We start from the raw sequence: 14,959 nt of genomic DNA on the forward strand, positions 1-14,959 counted from the left end.
CGCCAGAAAAGAAAAGACCTTGGTGAAGAAGTGAAAGACATGAAGCCGAGTTACACAGACAAAACAGAACAGCACGAGGCATGCGGATTTGCTTACACAGTTGTAAGGAGTGATGGTGAACACGAAAAAACATTTGTGTACAGAGGACAAAACGCCGTTGAAGTATTTTTGAACTGTCTTTTAAGTGAAGAAAGAAAAATAAGATATGAATTGTCAAAGCCAAAACCTCTTGTGATGACGGCAAAAGACTGGGTAAACTTCAAAAATGCAACCAATTGCCACATTTGCGAAGAAACGCTAATGAAACAAAACTTTTTGGACTCTTTGCCAGTTTGGATTGGAAACAAAAAGGAGCTTAATTACTTTGGGCAGATGCACAAAAAATGTTATTACAGAAAGGAAAAAGAGGTAAAAAACCTGGATACCGAAACCCACTATAAGCTAAAAAAGCTTGAAAAAGAAACACACAAATTAGCAGCGAAAAACCAAAAAAACTGCTTAGCGTGCCACAAGCCGCTTATCCAGCCGAACTACAAGGATGTGGTAAAAGACCATTGCCACATAACAGGCAAGTTTCGAGGAGCCGCACACAACATTTGTAACTTTATGATGCGATTAGATCCGAAAAAGGTCCAAATACCAGTTGCATTTCACAACCTGAGGGGTTATGATGCGCACCATTTAATGCAGTCAATTTCAAAGATTTCAAAAGAGGCACAGAAAGAAGTAAAATGTGTTGCAAACAACATGGAAAAATACATCACATTTTCACTTGGCAAACTGCGTTTTATAGACAGCTTAAACTTTCTTAAAGGAAGTCTTGATTCACTTGTAAAAGCGATGCCGAAGGAGGAATTAAATATAACAAAATCTAATTCAACACAGTCGTCTGATGAAAGTTTTGAACTTCTTTGCAAAAAGGGAATCTATCCTTACGAATACATGGACTCATGGGAAAGATTTAGCGAAACAAGTTTGCCTGAAAAAGAAAAGTTTTACAGCAAACTTAATGATGAGAACATAACGGATAAAGAGTACGAACACGCGCAAAACGTGTGGGAAACCTTTGGCTGCCAGACCCTGGGCGACTACCACGATTTGTACGTTAAGACTGACGTGACCCTGTTAGCCGACGTCTTTGAAAGCTTCCGAAAACTCTGTCTTGAGAAGTACGGGTTGGACCCCGCGAATTATTACACGACGCCAGGCCTTGCTTGGGACGCACTCTTGAAAAAGACAGGCGTGGAGCTTGAGTTACTTACAGACTATGAAATGCATCTTTTTGTCGAAAGGGGAATAAGAGGCGGGATTTCGATGGTAAGCAAGAGGTATGCAAAGGCGAACAACCCTTATGTTGAGGGATTTGACCCGAGCCAGCCAAAAAAATACATAACGTACCTCGATGCGAATAACCTTTACGGGTGGGCAATGAGCAAGCCGCTTCCAAAAAGTGGATTTAGATGGAAAAAGGTTATGCCAACAGAAAAAGAAATAACGACAAAAAAAGAGTATGCAAAAGCTGGATGGATTTTAGAGGTGGACTTGGAATACCCGAAAGAGCTGCATGACGCCCACAACAGCTATCCATTAGCACCAGAGAAAAAGAAAATAAACAAAGAAATGTTTTCGCCTTACCAAAACAAAACAATAAAAAATCTTGATTTGCACCCGCCAGACACCGAAAAGCTTGTTTTAACTCTTGAAGACAAAACCAATTACGTCGTGCATTACCGAAACTTGCAGTTTTATCTAAAACAGGGAATGAAACTCAAAAAAGTGCACAGGGTCTTAGAGTTTGAACAAGAGGCGTGGATGGAGCCGTACATCCGGATGAACACAGAATTCCAAAAAGAAGCGAAAAGCGACTTTGAAAAGAACTTTTACAAGCTGATGAATAACTCAGTTTTTGGAAAAACAATGGAAAACCTGAGAAACCGTGTAGACATAAGAATAGTGCGCAGCGACGAAACAAAGAAAATAAGAAAATTAGTTGCAAGCCCATTGTATTCAAGACATGTAATGTTTTCAAACGATCTGGTTGGAATAGACATGCGAAAAAGTAAGCTTTTTCTTAATAAACCGGTCTACACAGGCATGACCATCCTTGACGTAAGCAAGTTATGTATGTACGATTTTTATTACAACCACCTGAAAAAAGAGTACGGGGAGCGTTGCGAGCTTTTGTATACAGACACAGACAGCCTTTTGCTTGAGATAGAAACAGAAGACGTTTACGCGGACATGGCAGAAAACATTGACAAGTACGACACAAGCGACTACCCGAAAGATCATTCGCTGTTTTCAACAAAAAACAAAAAAGTTTTGGGAAAAATGAAAGACGAATGCGCAGGAAAACAAATTTCAGAGTGCGTTTGTTTGAGGCCAAAAATGTATTCAATAATGACAGAAGGTGAAAGCAAAAATGAAATTGAAAAAATAAAGAAAGGCTTCCCTGAGGTGGAAATAAAAGAGTGCGCGTGCGCAGGGGCCGGGAAAAGAATGCAGGCAATAATGGCAAACGATGAAGAATTGGTCAAAAAAATAATAAAGAAACATCCGAAAGCAAGTGTGCTAAAATGTTGCAAAATGCTAAAAGTGGACGAAATAAATATAAAAAAGGCAAAGGGGGTAAAAGAGTGTGTGACAAAGAAAAAGATAAATCACGAAAATTTCAAAGAAACACTTTTCCAAACCAAGGAAAGCTTTCACGAAATGCACATGCTAAGAAGCTTTAAGCATGAGTTGTGTTCGATAGTGGTGAACAAAAAATCGCTGTCCTCCTTTGACTCAAAGCGATGGATAGCGGATGATGGGATACATACAAATGCTTACGGGTATAAGTTTTGCGAAACAAAGCCTACATAAACATAACGTTTAGAGCTTTTCTGAGCCCAAGGGGCTCAAGCACTAAGTGCTTGGTGGTAACTGTGTATTTGGAGGAATAACAAGCAATTCTTCACGCACGAAGCCGCGCTTTGGACCATCGTGCAAGTAATAAAGAACTGGCTGATTAGGTTTAGTAACAGACCTTTCAATGCTGTAGACTTTTAATGACCAAATCGGATCTGTAGCCCTTTTTACGCCGCCTTCCAGCTCGCCAGGTTGGTAGAGATAGCGCACATTAACGAGAGAGGGTATTTTTTTTTCTTTCTTGCCAACAGGCCTTGTATATTTTGAGGACGGTTTGGACGAAACAGCCTTTTCTTTGATTGCAGTAGCAGGTTTTTTTCCAGTAAGACTGGTAACTTCGTTGTTCAGAGCGGTAACAACTTCGGGAAGCCTTTTTACCCACGCTGTCGACCGCTGGCCAGATGGCAGGTTCATCTCGACACCGTACTGATAACCAAACAGGCGCCCTGCCAGTGTTTGATTAAAACGTTCAACAATAGCTTGATCTCTGTGAATGTTAACACGCCCGCGTCTAATATAGGTTTTGTGATTTTCCATTTCTTTAGTAACAGCTCCCATGAATTCGCGACCAGGGTCAACTTGAAGCATCTGTGGCCATTTTAGTGCACTTCGCCTGTAAATTGTCTGAAAACCTTTTGCAACCTCAGTTGAATCTTTGGAGGTCAAAGGCTCGGCCTCTTTGAAACGGCTGGCAACGTCAACAACAGTCAGAGCGTATTTGTAAACTTTTCGCCCTCGCGGCAGTTTGTCGTGTGGCAGAAAAAGAAGGTCCGCCTGGTGGACCGCGTTAGGAGAAGAAACATCAAATTTTGGGCGAGGAACGTATCGTGGTGCCGGAAGGTAGATCTGCCAAAGGGCCTGCTTAACTAGCCACTTTTTAGCAGCATCTTCGGAAACCTTGGCCGCCTCGGCTAATTTTTTTATCGCTGCAATTCCCTTCCAGTAGCCCTGGGGGCTATAGTAGACTTTCGAGATTTTCTTCGAAAAGTTTTGCTCCGCAAAAATCTTTGCATCCATGTGTATATAAGAAAAAAAGAAAAGTTTAAAGAAACCGAAAGGCAGCGTACCCAAGTGCAAGCGCGCCAGCGCCAACGAACATAAGTTCACCTTGTTTCTGCTGCTCACTTGGCTGATAGAAATCAGAGAACTTGGGTTCTTTCGGAGGAATCATTTGTTTGTCAGGATGTGCCTGGTTGTAGAGTTTGAAAGCGTAGTCTGTGTTCGTAAAGTTTTGTTTCGCTTGCTGTTTGATCTCATTGTTGGTTTCGATCCAGTCGAGAAGCTTCGTGCGGTCGCGAGAGTACTTCGCGTAAGCTGCCTGGTAAGCCTCGAGAGCTTTGTCGTGTCTTTCTTTTTCTTTCAAAGCGGCGTCATCTCCGCCACCCAAAGCTCGAGCAAGATAGTTGCCGCCAATGAAAGCAGCAGCGTTCAAGATAGCTCCGCCAGCCATAATCGCGACGCTTGCCATTTTGTTATTATACTATTCTAATTTTTTTTTAATTGGTTGGGAGAATTTTCTGGTCCTCGAGATACTGTTTAAGTGCAACGCTGCCAGCCATGACGGCTGTGAACTTTACATAGTTCATAAAACTGCTGCTTGGGTCGGATGTGAAGTTTTCTTTTACAACTTTTTTGGCAGCCCAGCCGATTCCGGCGGCGAGACCTGTAATGGTGGCGGCATCCATGAGAGTTTTCACGAGCTTGTTGTCGGACATGGCGGTTCAGTATAAAATAATAAAAAATATTCAATTGAAAAATTTTTTTGTTTATTATTCACCGTTTTGCGAAGCAAAGTTTGCAACTTCTTCACCAGATTCAACTTCTTTTGTTTTTTTTATACCTCTTTTAAAAATTGTATCCTCATCCTTTTGCACCCGAATAGCGGTTTTAACGCAAGTTTTGGAAAATTCAAACCAAAGTAATGCAATACCAGCCATAGCTGCACCTTTAACAAGGTTGTCAAGAATAAAACCAAGGGACATTGTCGGTATAATAAATGAAAAATAAATGTTCAAAAGAAATTTTTTAATCCATCGGACGGATTCCTCTTTGTTTGCGAGGTCTAATGGCATTTTGGATTGTCGAAGGCGTGTCTGAAGAACGCGTTGCAACCCTTCCAATACTTTCTGCTGTAACTGGTGTGTCATCAGTTATAAGAGTTGGCGGAGCTTTAAATGTTGGACTTCTTTTTTCGTTGACAAAGGCTTTGATGTCTTCGCGTTTGACATAAGTTGTAACGATTGCACCGCCGATACCAAGCAAAGATATCCATTGATTTGTGGTGAGACCGCTTGATTGCGGCTGAGCCTCGGGCGGAGCTGGTTCCGTTACGGCCGGTGGTGTTACATTTCGCTTTGCAGCAGCAGATTTCTTTTCCTTTTCTTTTGCAATTATTGCAGCAGCCTCGACAGCAGCTTTTTTCTGTGCTTCACGAGCCTGTTTTGTTTTTTCAGCTGCAAGCTTGCCAGCAGCCACTCGCTTTGGATTTTTGGCAGGCTTTGTTGCTGGAGTTGTTGAAGTAACTTGTTTCTGTTCTTCTTGAGCGATCGGATTTTGTGATTCACGTTGTTCGAGCTCAGCCATTATATAATGAGACAAAAATAATATTTAAATGAAAAATGCTCAGCAAACTTTTTTGGTCAGCAATTTTTAAGCATTGTTCAGTAATTACTTAGCATTTTCTTAGCATTGCTCAGAAAAATCTTCAGTAGTTAGTGTTTCAGCGCCATGGCGCTGGGACTCAAGAGTCCCTTTGGTTTGCAACTTTGTCAATTCGTTTAAATCAATGTGCTTTGTTGTGATGAGCGCAGCATTTGCAACGGCAAGAAATCGGCCGCATTTCAAAGCCAGACCGCCTGCCAAAGTGGACAGCTCTTTACTGATAATGTAGTCGTTTTTGAGTTCCTTCTGATAATCATTGACGTCCTTGATATTTACGGCCATACCAACGACTTTAGTTACAAGAAAAATAAAGCTGTCGATCAAGCTGTCGGTTGTTTTGGATCCAACGTATGCCTCATATCTCTTTAAGTACTTTTCAACTTCTTTATCTGTCAAGCGCTTCACCTGCTCGTGTGTCAGTTGCACACCGATTGCTTCTTTGGCTTTTCCTGTTGAAACAAGGATTGCAAGCTGTTCACGCAAAGCAGGAATGTCAGGGCCTTGAATGAGTGCCATAGCGCTTTCTGTACTTTCTGGTTCAGCTCCTAGCAGTTCCATTACGGAAGCTAATTCTTGTTCACATGCAGCGCCCTTGACGCTCTCGGGAGGAGAAGTTGCGAACGGGTCAGCCATTTATTACTCTAAAAAATATGTTCAATAAAACAATTTTGTGCCGTAAGGGTGGCGATGAGAAATGACAAGATGCGAAAACTTATTTTTTTTTAGCTTTAAAATGATTTCTTTGTAATCCTCATTGGCAAGTTCGCCAGCGTAATCCTCAAAGATTGCGTTCGTGGTCTTGGCAGAGGGGGTGTAAAAGAAAACGATTGCCGCAACATTTTCGCGGAATGAGGATGTTATGCTTGTCAATTTTTGAGTTAACACCCATACGCTCAAACCTGCGTGGCGAGCAGAGAAAGCAAGATTCACCAACTCCCCTGTTCTTCCTTTTACATCTTTCGAAGCAGCACAGTCGTCGAGGATGATAAGCGTGTTCGTACCCTCAAAAAGAAATCTTGAAAGCCTTAACCAAGATTCCACCTCGTGCTGCTCGCAAATGAAAACAAAAAATCGAATATCTTCCTCAGCAAAGCGATAATAAGTCTTGTTGTGCTCGAAAGTCGGGCAGATGAGCACGATGTAGTCAAACTTGCCTCGGAAAGGGCCACAAAGCTGATTGACCACGTATCTTGTTTTTCCTGAGTTCGTTGGTCCAACAATGAGAGCGTTGAAGGGTATATTGGCAGGATCCATGCTTCGCTTTGCGAAAGCTATATCAATACTCAACACCTTCTAATTCTTTATTTACAATAGAAAATTGTGCATCAGCGATAGCGAATATGTAGCATTTGACATTCCCTGATCCTGAGGCTGTTCTCTGTATCTCTAAATTAACGCCATCCTTTGTGTTCACCAAGCGGAGCCCGCTGCCGTGCATGTTGTTGTCGCTCATGGAGCGAAGGTCAATGAAAAGCCCGAACTTTTTTTCTGCATAAAACTTTGTGGCGTTATTAAACATTTTTTGGTCTGCGTTTTTGCCAAAGAACCTGAGAACTTCCTCCCACATGTCTCTTCCTTCAACGCCCTGACTGTACACCTTATTTGGAACGCCGTTCACGCTGATTTTTACATTTGTTATGTCAGGGTTAAAGAAAGATTCTGTATCTCTTGCACCTGCGGCGTGGGGTTCAGGAAAAAGAAGTAGAAGTCCCTTCAAGGAGCGCTTTGGGACGTTAATGCTTTCGTTTATTATCGTGTCAGTAGCTTTTTTTACTGTGATCGTTTTGTAATTATGCACATGCTCGTAAAAGAAACTTTTGCCGTTAATGTAAGTGCTTTCTACTTCTCTTGCAAGTTCTTTGTGATAAATAGCCTCGTATTCGAGTTGGATGTCAGTTAGCTCATACCCAAGTTTTGATGGATCTGTTCCTCTTACAACCACATTTGGACTGTTCAGTTTTATCTCGAAGACAAGCTCGTCTGCGAGTGCGCGCGGATAGAACACGCCATGGTCTCTCAAAATCTCGTGATCAAGCGGGATACGATACTTGCTTCCATAAACTTCTGCCAGCTTCTTTTCCGCGTCAACTCCTGATTTTTTTTTGTCACCAGCGTTTGAACGGATTTTGCATAAATCCTCGGACTGGATACCTTCAAGAAACATGTTGCTGCGCTTTTCTACCGGCAGAAAAAGGTCCTCGAAAAGTTTGTAGACGTCGTAAGCGTTCGTATCCTGCAGCGTTTCTCCAGCAAACTTGACCACCATCCTTGAGACAAGCGCCCGGGTGACGTTGTTTACGAGAAAGTTGTTGGGCTCGCCGCTCACCGTCAAGTTGAACACAAGAGCCAGGGAGCCTGGAACGAGAACGACGCCTTCTTCAAGCTTTGGCACAGCAACTCTCAGAATTTCTTCTGGAGACGCTTTATTCGGGTTAAATGTAATGCGATGTCGCACTCTGTCTGCCTTGAGCGCGTTTGGTGTTTTCTCTTCGAACGTTGGTCGGTGTCTTTCGCTGACAGCCATTGTATATTTAAATTAAAAAATGTATTTATTTAATATAACATGGCGACAGAAGGTGGCTTTGGTGACAGAGATCCTCTTTTGGAACATACAGGCGACCGTGACGACCGTAATGACAACGATGACAGCGATACAACAGGCCCATTCCAACCTGGAGGGGCATCAACGCCCGGACCTAGTGAAGGAATACCTGGGAGAAGAACCACAATGAATAGACCAGACGAAACAACAACGATGTTTCCTGAAATCCCCGACGATAGTGCGACAACAACCTTCACTGCTTCGAGTTATCTTGACAAAGAGTTTCCATCAGCTGACAAATCAAAGATTAAATACAAAATAGATGGAAATGGAAGGCTGCAAGTCGGGTTAATTAAACCAGGTAAGCCTTATTATAATTTAACAACCAAAATTCAAGACAAGGAAGAATACCAGATAAATATAAGACTTCCCAAAGAAGTTTTAAAAGCCCTTGGTCCAAGTCGTCGATTAACTCTTGAAAATGAAATAAGAGGTCTTTCAGAAGGCATCAATAACAACAAAAAAACAGCAGAAGATAACAATGAAAGCCCGGAGGAAAGAAAAAAAGCTAAAGAAAGAGCAAAACTACAAATTGAAAGGCGCACTGATCTACAGAAAGAATTAGATCGGTTGAAAAAAGTAGAGTACGAGCCTGTGATTGGGGTAACAATACCTTTACAAGAATTCCAGCAACACGAAACAGAAAGGCAAGAAAGGGAAGTGGAAATACAACAAGAGAGACAAGAACAAGAAAATATTGCAAACGACGAAAACAGGCCACAAGCAGAAAGACAACAAGCTCGCGAAAGAGTTGATAACTTGAATCAAGAATTTAATGAAATAGAAAATGAAAGAGAAGAAGAGATCGAAAGATTGTCTTTAACAGACAAATTAAGAGAAAAGGTAAAAGCGATTTTCAAAAAATATGGCTTCACCGTCACAGCAGTTTTGCTTGCCGTTGGCACGACTATTGGCGTAATTCTGAGTTCTCTCTCAAACGGTTTAAAAGGTTTAGCAAAAGGTGTTGGTGACGGTCTTCAGACACTTGGCAAAAAAATTGCAAGTATTCTGCCGGGCCTCCTTGGCTCGATCGCCAGTTTTGTGTTTCGAACGGCCGGCCAGGTGATCAGCTTCCTCGGCAAGAATGCTTGGCTTTTGATTGTCGGTGTTGCTATCTTTCTTATCGAGCGAGTTACAAAACGAAGCGAGCGCTAAGCTCTAGAGGGCGCGAAGCGCCGGTGCCCCTTGGGCACCCTCAAAGAGCTCGGCTGACTGCAAACGCAACAATAACGGCACCAGCAATAAGGTAGATCTTGTTTTTTTCGTGTGCTGTATCTTCAGTGTCTGGCTTCTGCTTTTCGTCTGTTTTTGTCACAGTACCCGCTGAAGGCGTATGTGGCGCCGGCTCTTTTTTTGCAGCTTTGTGAATCGGGTTTGACGAATGACTTGTTGGTCTATTAACTTTTGATGGCCCACCGCTCATACTTGTTGCGCCCACTTTTTTTGTAGCTTTATTAACCTCATCATTCACTCCTAATTTCATCCCAACAACAGCCTGCTTAAGCTGGTTATTGTAACCAACAACGCTTTCTGTGTTTATCACCATACGAGCGGGCATCAGCCAGGCACCTGGGCAGACTGCAAGGTTAAGCCGAACCTTAGCTTCGTCGATGGCTAGTTGGTATCTTTGGACCGACTTTGCCAGATCAGGTTGCCTTATAGCGTCTTCAACCAACACGAGGAACTCACTTTGCGCTTCCTTTGCACGGCCGCCTGTTCCAAGTATGCTACTTCGAACGTTCACCTGCGAACCGAGAATACAGTAGACAAAAGCCTCTATCGACTGGTTTACTCTCGACAAACCTGCCTGAGTAAGCCCTTCAGTGCCGTTAGGACAAAACCAGTCTGCCTGTGCATATGCAGCGTCGTCTGGCTCGATGTATTGAATCAAGTTACCTTTGCTTGCAGCTCCCCCTTCGTCCGAAAATTTATCGTAATCGGGGTATTTTGCTCCAGTTTTGTTTGGTCCAATGTTAGTAATCCAGATATAAACGTTACCAAGTCCGTGGTTTGCGCCTGTTGTGAAACGGAAATCGCTTGACGGGTCGACACCGAACTCAGCACATATTCTTTTGTACGAAGCCACGTCGTACTTGTTGTCGAACTGGCTAAAAGTGGGGTCGCCTGGCAAGGCGCTTACGCTCTGAATTCCCCCCATCTGAAACAATATTCGCCTTATCGTGAAATAAACGTGAAAAAGGTAAAAATTTCGCACAATCGGTGGCAAGCTGAGAGCTGAGTGCTCTTCATCGAAAATATCTCGACTTATACCGCAGCCTGTTGTCGCGCACCATACCGCAAAGTTAAGTTGCTGTGGCCAATAGGCCATATTTTGGCTAGCAAGCCACCTTTTTGACTCTTTTCCTGATGTATGCTTCAGTTTTGTTTTTTGAAAAATCTCTCTTAATTTCGTTGTGAAATATTGGTCTGGTGTGACGTAGATGTTTATTTGGCTGTTAAATATTTTTTTCAAACTTGGTGCGGCTTCGTGAAATCCAACAGCTGGAATTGGCAAAGATGAGCCTTTTGCGCCGCTTGGTGACAGCTGTTGTGGAAAACCGCCTGAAATTTGATTCACCCCCAGTGCTTTTTTCATCTCTGGGCTCCAATATTTGCTGTCAGAGCCAAAAACATTTATCAAATGGCCTTGCCCTGCCTTGTAATAAATGTCTGCCGTTGCTGTGTGGTTGTACGCGAACTCAACCTGTGCAACAAATTTTGTTCGGTCAGCGTTTGGATATTTTGCAAGAAAAGGTTTCCATGCATTGTCTTTTGCCGCTTCAGAAATTTTAGTTGCTTCTGGGGTTTTCATCCACTTCATAAAATCTCTTGTTTTCGCATCCATGGTCCTCTTTTATATTAAACATTTTTTTTTTTTATTTAATATAAAAATGGTTGTGCTGACTGTCACCACAAAAGAAAATCCGAACACTGTTTATTTTGACCAGCCTATTCCAAAACCGAGCTATATCCGGCTTTTAAGTTGTTCTCTTTACAACAGCTGGAATAGTTTGGAAAAGGATGGAATAGTTTTTTATAAACAAGTGAACAAGGAAGAGAAGGCGCGTTATATACGGCAAGGAAACTTCTCACTCGATGACATTGGGAGTATTTTTGAAAAAGGATTTCCAGAGAAAAACATGTTTTCTGTAACAAAAGGCATTGCAGGTCGTTCATTGATAATAAAAGCAAAAGAGCCCAATTTAAAAACTTTTGGACTGAATGAAAGTCTTATTAAGTTCTTTAATTTGCCTGGGTTTGAGAATTACGCAAGTATTGAAAAGGAATTTTTTGAAACAATTGAGGTAAATAATGTTTCAAATCCTAAAAATTACTTCATCAACTGTGACCTTATCGACAAGCAACAAAGCTTGCTAAATGGTAAGCCATCAAGCCTTTTAGCGTTTTTTGACATACGTGGAAAACCGTATGAAAAAGTTTATTACCAAAATACACATTTTAACGTCTTGCGCGACGTTTCTGCTGAAGAAAATGTATCATCTCTGACTCTTTCGATTAGAGATGAGAATGGAAAGCCATTCGATTTTAACGGCACAAATCTTACATATGAGTTGGAATTGAATTAAATTAAATACAAAAATAACTTTTATGTATACGAGACCATGTCATCTGCTAATGTTCTCCCGAGTGCCCCTGCTTATGGTGATCGCGAAGAAACACAACTTTATCCAAGCCTCCCAACAAATGCCGAGAATTTTCGGCTGACTGAAATAAGTAAAATTGAAAAAGAAATATCCGCTGAAGCTGAGCATTACAGGCTTGTGTTAAAAAAATATAAAAAAGTCCGGAAAGTTATTCACTATTCCGTGGTCTGTCTTGGCGCCGTGACGGCAGCTCTGTCTTCTGGAGCTGTTGCCACTTCACTTACTGGTGTTGGAATTGTTATCGGCGTTCCTGTTGCAGCAGTAGCAGGTATATCTGGCGCAGCTTCCACTGGCCTGTCAGTTATCAACAAAAAGCTTGAACGTAAAGTTAATAAGCACTCAAGAATCCTCGCTCTGGCTGTTGCAAAACATGACTCGATAAACAGCTCTGTCTCACAAGCTCTGAATGATAATCTTGTTTCTGACAAAGAGTTTCAACTGATCACACGAGAAATGCAAAAATATCGCCAACTTAAAGATACTTTACGCTCAAACTTTGCAAAAAAACAAACAAATTCACTCCAGCCAGACATCGGAAAAATTCGGGAAGAAATCAAGAGAGAAGAACGCAAAAGATTGGAAAAAAAACTTCTCGAAAGTGCCACCGACATTTCGAAATAAAATTTCAGTCCAATAAAACATTTTTTCATTTTATAAAAGAATGATTGTCTGCGCTCATCTTGTCGTTTACTTTGTGATGGAAGCATTGTCGTTCGAGTTGCAAAAAAATGTTCGAGACATCACAAGAGAGGTTGTTGTTTGCCTGAACGAGGCAAAATAAAAGGTTAAAGCGTGCTTAAAGTGACTTTCAGCCGAGTCGAAATCAGAAAAAAAATAAACACTTGGTTTAATCCCCACAGTCAAGGGCTTGTCTGAACAATGCATGCAAATTTTTTTTGTGTGTGTGGGTGAATGTCCCACAGCGTCAGACTTATGCAAATCAACAGCTTTTTAATGATATAATAAGCAATCAATAAACATTACAAGTGTGTTAAGTAAAATAATTTTATTCAGTTGCTAAGTTAAATGTTCGTTGACAACGGCGGACATCTATGGCCGCGGTATCCAAGGTAAATTGTTCGTTGACAACGGCGGACATTCATGGCCACGGTATCTAAGGTAAATTGTTCCTTGACAACGGCGGACATCTATGGCCACGGTATCCAAGGTACATTGTTCCTTGACAACGGCAGACATCTCATGGCCGCGCGGCGTCTGTCCTTTGATGACTTGACAAGTTTTTTGTCAAGTTTGTGAACTTAGCAAGTTTTTGTCAATTCGGGTTACGCGTAACCCATTGGCATTCCAATGTGATGACGTGTTTAGGCTTTAACTTGGCCGATTTTTGTCAAGTTTGAGAACTTGGCTGATTTTGGTCAATTCGGGTTACGCGTAACCGATTGCATTCCAAAGTGATGACGTGTTTTGGCTTGTAACATGGCAAATTTTGGTCAAGTTTGGCAAACGCTTTAGTTGTATTAGGCTATCGTTTGACATCTACAAATGATTCATGTCGATAAACTGAGTTAAATCTTCTTAATTTTGATCGAAAAATGTTTGAAAAACGTCTACAAGCATCCGATATACTTAACCTTGCGACCAAACTTCACGACCAAGCATCTGATTGTTGTCCGTAATTGCTAAGGTTTCGCGAAGCGAAGGCACGAATAGCTGATGTAAAATATTATAATCAGATCCTAGTTTGTCGTTTCCAAATGATTCATGTCCGTAAGCTGTGTCTTTGCTTCTTTTTCAATGAAGGTTTGATAAACGTCTTTATACATCGGCCATACTTGCTTGTGTAATACAAAAAAGCTTATGTGAATAATATAAAGTTATAATTTTAACTGTGATTGGTCACAAAAGACGTCATTACATCGGGAAATAACCTATTAACTAAAAATAGTAATGACGCCTGGTGAATAAACTTACCGTGATCTTATATTGTTCTTTTATGTGCTAGAAAGTTCTTAGCTCAATATTTCACGGTATATTTACATGTTAGTCAATTTAAATATTGTTGTTGAATAAATCATAGCTCTCAAAACACACATACAAAGAGTTTGAGTTGTTTTCCGGCTAAAAATATTCAAGATGAAAAAAAAAACAATTAGATTACGTCAAGGGGGTTTCCCACGTAATTGTCACAGGGTAAACAATGACTTCCTGTGTTACTCAATAATTTATGCACTCACCGGAGCGTGCAAGTTTTGTTTAGCTTGTTAAAACGTTTGCGACAACACTGCTGTCTAATTTTTTTAATTTTTCAATCAGCTCGTCTGTTAAAAAGATTGTTATTTGTTTTTCATTTTCTTTAGTTTTTTTGTATGTCGTAAACGCTTTTCCACGAGATCTTTTCAAGTTTTTCTTTACATTCAAGTTAATTTCTCCAGTTCTCCCTCTTCCCATCTTCGTTTACTCAATAAGAGCATTTGTTCAATAGGAATTATTTCTGGCACAGCAATTAAAGGTTGGTTGTAATTTAATACAATGGCGCCATACAACGATTGGTACACTGTCGGGTCCGGCGAATCTGCTTCAGGAAGTTAGGAATGTAAAAGCCACTCACATTTTCCTCCTTTCACACAAAAGGGCTGGCCTTGCGGGCCCCACACACATGAGAGTTTTGGAATTGCGACCCCCACACACATGAGAGTTACCGGTTGTGGACACAACTTGCAAAAAATAGCGAGGCGAGACTGGCGAGCCAGCGAGCCAGGCGAGCCCGAGCGGTTTTTTTGCAAGTTGTGCCACAACCGGTAACTCTCATGTGTGTAAGATTAATGCTTGATATTTGAGATTTATTAGCTGTGTATCTAGTGGCGTTTATTGTAGGGACGGTGACAAAGATCGATTTCGTCGCATTATGATTATTTTGGATGTTACAAAGTGTCGGTTTGTTAAAACTGTGAAAAATTAAGGTTCAACAATATCGTTATTACAGTGGAACCTCGACTTAACGAACCTCTATTAGTTTATAACGAAGTCCTCGATATAACAAACGAAATTCTTGAAGTATATGGAAAAGAACCTCGATATAACAAAACCTCGTTATAGCAAACATAATTTGCCAGCCCTTTGCCCTTCGTTATATCGAGGTTCCACTGTACTAAAGATAGTG

General features: G+C 41.3%; 1 protein-coding gene across 5 annotated transcripts in view; it reads left to right on the forward strand.

The window, feature by feature from the left end:
• The window catches only part of LOC144660408 (uncharacterized), a 63,331-nt gene that overhangs the window by 16,595 nt on the left and 31,777 nt on the right, over positions 1-14,959 (forward strand). The window lies entirely within an intron of this gene.

The sequence above is a fragment of the Oculina patagonica genome, chromosome 7 (genome assembly GCF_052425735.1).
Source record: "Oculina patagonica isolate OP01 chromosome 7, crgOcupat, whole genome shotgun sequence".
In the NCBI taxonomy this organism is placed as follows: Eukaryota; Metazoa; Cnidaria; class Anthozoa; order Scleractinia; family Oculinidae; genus Oculina; species Oculina patagonica.